At 40.4% G+C, this 5,516-nt stretch overlaps 1 long non-coding RNA gene across 1 annotated transcript; it reads right to left on the bottom strand.

Annotated features, from left to right (window-relative positions):
• Positions 1–2,889: 2,889 nt before the first annotated feature.
• LOC125482628 lies at positions 2,890–5,178 on the bottom strand. The gene is made up of 3 exons (XR_007261702.1): positions 5,082–5,178; positions 4,671–4,718; positions 2,890–2,946 (listed from the first exon to the last, which is right to left on the bottom strand). It is a non-coding gene; the product is annotated as an uncharacterized LOC125482628 (long non-coding RNA).
• Between the last annotated feature and the right edge of the window lie 338 nt (positions 5,179–5,516).

Here is a 5,516-nt window from a genome sequence, read left to right as displayed (position 1 = left end):
ACGTCTGCAAAACAACAAACCAGCTCGGCGAGCCAACCAACCTCAACCATGCAATATTTTATGTGTGACGGTCTGTTACTATTGTATTGTAATTTAAAATGACTAAGAGTTCTGATTTCACTTGTTAACCAAGGAAATGTTTTTACTAGTTACATTGTGATTGCTATGCATTAATGGCATAAAAACAGCATAAATAGAAGTATAATTTCTTGCTTTACGCACAGACTTATTAGCATTAGGAAGCCCTATCAAACTCCCAAGTGAAGCTGTATGGAAGATCAACACTTACAGCTAGAGGAATATTAATCTTTCACAGTGATTCAACAATCGCTCTTTCCCAGGGCAACCTCAATGAAACAAGAGGCCAAAGGAAATAATCGCAGCCCTACCACATGAAATCTTCAAGGAGCATCTTTAGATTATTTCTATGTAAAACTTTTTATGATCAGGACATGTCAGCAGATGGTCAATAACAATGGTGCATAATTTTAAATGTGAAAGATAGGAAGTTTGGGAAGACTTGGAGAAAACCTTTTTCACCCACAGGGTGGTAGGGACCTGGAATGTACTGCCTGGAGTTGGCAGGGGTAGTTGAGGTGGGTAACTTCACAACCTTTAAAAAATGTACTTGGATGAGCACTTGAAGTATCATAACATTCAAAGCTATAAGCCCCAGAGCGGGAAAGTGGGGCTAGTGTAGATTTCAAGTAGCTTTGGCAGTACAGACTCAGTGGGCCAAAAGGGCCTCTTCTGTACTGTATGATTCTATGATCCTGCCTGGCTTATCTAGCATTATCCGTACAAATGCCGGGGAACTACAGATGTTAACAGACCTTCGAAGTCAACAAAACTAAATCAGAAGCAGCAGCAAAGTGGCTCACAGTGCCAGGGACCCGGGTTCGATTCCAGCCTCAGGCGACTGTCTGTGTGGAGTTTGCGCATTCTCCCAGTGTCTGCATGGTTTTCCTCTGGGTGTTCCGGTTTCCTCCCACAGTCCAAAGATGTGCAGGCTAGGTGGATTAGCCATGCTGAATTAACCATAGTGTACAGGAACGTGTAGGCCATGGTAAACGTTAGGTTACAGTGATAGGGTAGAGGGTCTGGTTGGGATGCTCTTCGGCGGGTCAGTGCACACGTGATGGGCCAAATGGCCTCTTTCTGCACTGTAGGGATTCCAGGTGAACAGATTATACAAACTGAAAGAGCAGCTTTGCCAATGGCCTGAGCTACACTGAACAGAACATTCCTAGGTTTGACTCTGCAGAGTATAATGAATTGTTTGATCTGAAAGTGCTTACTGTAGTCAGGCCCTGCGTTAGACTTCATTGTGTTGATTACTAGCCGGACACAGACAGAGAAGGGGGCAAGACCAATATTGAGACTAGTTGTGATGTCCCCTCCTGAAAGGTGTTTTCCTGCACACCAAGGCAAAAGTACTGAAAGGTCATCATTATCACAGAATAAGAATTCAATGATTTCACAGGAAGTAGTGAAGGGAATTTGAATTTTACAGCACAGAGTGCACCATTCAGGAGATAGCAAGGACTGCAGATGCTGGAAGTCAGAGTCGACAAAATGTGGAGCTGGAGAAGCACAGCAGGTCAGACAGCATCCGAGGAGCAGGAAAGTCGATGTTTTGGGTTGGGACTCATCAGGATGCACCGTTTAGCCCAGGTCAACTTTTCAGTTAGCTATTTCATCTGATTCCTCTACTCTTTCACCTTAGGTTTTTATGGACTGTGCTTCTATCATGGTTCACATAGATCATTGCAAATGTCCATAAGCCCTCGACGTTAAAACAAATGATGGTAATTTATGGCTTTGTTCTTTCGATGAGACGGTTAAATTTACACACTCTGGTTGTTAGCTCAACCAGAAGTAATGATGCAGGACATTTTAATCCTCAAATGCAGGTACATTTTGTTCAGGTGAGAGATCACTTCTTATATCATCAGTGTATTCAAGGCTGAGATCGATCAATATTTGAATCCTAAGAGAATCAATGGAAATTGGGGTTGTCTGGAACAGAGTTGAGGACAAGTCATGATATTTTTAAATGGTGCAGCAGGCTCAAAGAGTGGTAAGCTTCCTTTTGCTCCTATTTACCATGTCCTAAAATGTCAAATGATTAATCCACTTGCAGCAAGTAGGCTAGCCATTCAAACACTTCAATTTTTAACCAGAATCTCAGGAAACCTGGCATGTGAAAGGAGATGAAAAGTGCTGAATCTATAAAGTAGATAGTTTTTACAGCACTGCTTATGGGCAAGGAGGAGCTACAGTTGTTCCCTTCAGGCTCTTAAAAGCTCAGTACACACCCAACTCATCAACCACCATCTGTCCCTCACACCTGCCACAAACTCTCTCTAGCCTCATTAGACCTTATTTTCAATCCAATCTAGCTACATCCTTCTACTGCAGGATTAGCCATGTGATCTGCCAATCAGGCTGGCTGTGCAGAGAAGAGGGCATGGGAAATTTTTTTTTTTTTGAACAAGATGCCTTGCAGCTTTTAATTGAAGGATGTTGAGAAAACTGCTTTGAAATAAAAATTGAGAAGGAAAAAGAAAGAACACGCATTTTTGTGGAATGGCAACATATACATCGAGCAGGAGATGCTGCAGTTTATGATTTAGCGGTGAAGAAAGCACATGCTACTGCTGAGGTTGAATGTTTCATCAGGATAGATGTAGGATCCCCACTCGATTTCAAATTCTTTCCCTTTCCAAAGATAAGCAATCTGTTGTGTATCCCCCTGTGCTTGAGGAGCAGTAATTACCTACAGGCTATGTTTCCTGTTAAGCCTGAATTAATGAGCACAGAATGTAATTTTTACAAATATCAGACTTATTCATCCTGCTTCTCAACAATGCCACCTCTGGATTCATTCAAACTTACCCAGACTTCCAGTCCTTCAGGCCTGTGGTTTGAAGAATAGCAAAGCAACTATGAAGAAAACAGAAAAGTGAATCATCACAACAAGATAGATTTGCATGATAACATTTCAAAAGAAATGGCCCATAGTATCTCATTTTGAAAACATAACGTAAACAAACACAGCCGTCCTGTGCAGAACAAACTCCATCAAACAATATGAGCCCATCAATCTGACGAGGAGATATAAATTCAGGAGAGTGCTCAGCCCTCAAACTAAGGCCACTTGAAGGACAATGTCTTCAAAACTGCAGCTCTCACACAGCCTCACATTGTAAATATTGTGCTCAATTCCTGTGTGAAGCCTGAGCGTCAACCTGCTAAAACGGAGGCAAGTGTATTATCTAGTTAACGCTTGACACTAACTTAAAATGGTAGGGCTTGTCACTTGGGCATTTTAAATTTTTCTTGCTAATCTTTATATACAGATGATGCAAAACTTACTTCCAGCAAAGCAGGTGTTTGGAAGTGGATGGGGGAGCGCGCGAGCGAGAGACACTGTACCCTCAATGTCTGGTTCTTTGTTCAAGTCATCTGTCTTATTGTGTAAGGCTGCATAGTATGTTGTGGGAGCCTGTTTAAGCATCTAACCAGACAGGACATGCCTATTTTCTAGGCGAGTTCACGGTATAGCCATGTACAGGTCAGCCTGATTCTCCTCCTCCTGTTCTTTTAGCCAATTACTGTCACTTATCTCTCTAAACTCATCTCATATCGGTAACTGAATCTAGACAGTCAGTCAGTTTGCTAATGATCCTGCTTGGAAACTGTTCTGCTTTCGGTTGGTACCATTGTTTGAAGTCAATATGCAGGGTTTTGACCGAAGTTATTGACCAAGTCTTCTTCTGACAGTTTGCAAATGAGGCTGAAGGCAGCTCTTCAAAATAAAAAGAAAGCAAATGCCTCTGTTGAATGAGTAGAATGCTTATAAAACTTGTTCGTTAAGTATTTTCTCTATTTAACCTCGTGGGTAGACAGATTCCCATGGTCTCTCACTGTTCCATTAGAGTTTTGGCACAAGCTCTATTTACATGGGGAGATAAGATTTACACCAAACATTTGTTACAGTATCAACAGTGCAGTGGGAACAGCCCCATGAAAACTCACTCCCATAGTTCTGTTTAAGATGATTAAATCGAGTGGCATGATGTATTTCTACAGATTCCACTTAACTGCCATGAACTACATTCCATCTCATACAGGTGAAAACTGAAGCAATGGCAAGGAAAGCTACATCTTGCAATTGACTAAAGCATTTAGAATACAGCAGCTTCAGAATCACTTCTATTGCATGAGCTCACATTTTTTTGTCTTCAGCCACAGTTTGACAGAGAGTGAGAGAGAGAGAGAGAGACAGACAGAGAGAGACAGAGACAGAGACAGAGAGAGAGAGAGAGAGAGAGAGATCTAGAAATCGGAGTGATAATAACACTCAGACAGAGATATGGAATGGATTAAGATATTAATCTCTTCCATATTAATGTTTACCAATATTATTTCATCTTCTTTAGTATAACATTGATTGCTCACCCAAATCAAAAACAAACTCTTGTTTCCAATGAACCTTTGATATCTTATTTTAGTTTCACCATTTATGAATCTTAAAGTGAACATGACCTGCGGAACTATTTAAAATTTACCAACTATTTAACAAAAAGAATTCCATAACTAAATATTCAGAGCCATTTTCAGTTAAAAATATTACTGTTTCAGAAGAGATTTTGTTTTCACTTTACCTTTCTTTAGTAAGTGATATATTGGGTGTAATAAGCAGTATGCCATATCTGCAAGAAGAAAATTACAAATTAAGACTATGCATCTCACTACAAATATTTAAGCTTTCGGATACTGCACCTTGATGCCTGATTTCAAGACGTGGTTTTCAAATTAAAATTCTTGCTTTTAAAGTTAACTTGCAAGATCCTATCCATAACTTCAGACATTTACAGAAGGTGCTGTACCACCTCCCTTCCACCACCAGCAGCTTCAGCCTTACTCTCAATTTCTTGTAATCTTTCCACTATTATACTGTCCTCCTGGCTTGCAAAGCCTTCCATTTACTATGCTTTCAATTATGCTGTTCTACTGACAATTTTCTCTCGTCTTGTTCTCAGGATGTTTACCACGTTAAGTGAAAGCTGTTGTACCTTTCTGCAAATTCCTTAAAGAATGGTCTCCACGAATATCCATCTTTACGAATCTGGATGGTTTCCAATAATCCATTATATCGTAGCTAAAACAAAGTTAAACCAATGCAGATGAGACAAAAATCAACTGTGAAGAAGATTCACAATATGTAACTAAAATTATTTGGAAATTTGAGCTTCAAGTTTGATTTGTATTTCTACATTGTGTGTGTTAGGGAGGAGAGATGTGGTTTTAGTTTGATGTTAGATTTGTTCTGAACGCTGTCATGGTATTTGAAGATTCCTGAAATATTCATTATAATTGAAGGTTTACGGCCTTGGAGTAGAGCTTGAGGTGAACAATTCAGTGCATTAGAAACAAGGAGGTTGCGGGGGGAGGGGGGGGGGGGGGGGGCGGAGATTACTGCTGTTACCTGGCAACCAGGAGACTAATGA

The sequence above is a fragment of the Rhincodon typus genome, unplaced genomic scaffold, assembly GCF_021869965.1.
Source record: "Rhincodon typus isolate 14 unplaced genomic scaffold, sRhiTyp1.1 hic_rhity00013974, whole genome shotgun sequence".
Taxonomy (NCBI): Eukaryota; Metazoa; Chordata; class Chondrichthyes; order Orectolobiformes; family Rhincodontidae; genus Rhincodon; species Rhincodon typus.
This window is presented reverse-complemented; position numbering and strand designations above follow the sequence as displayed.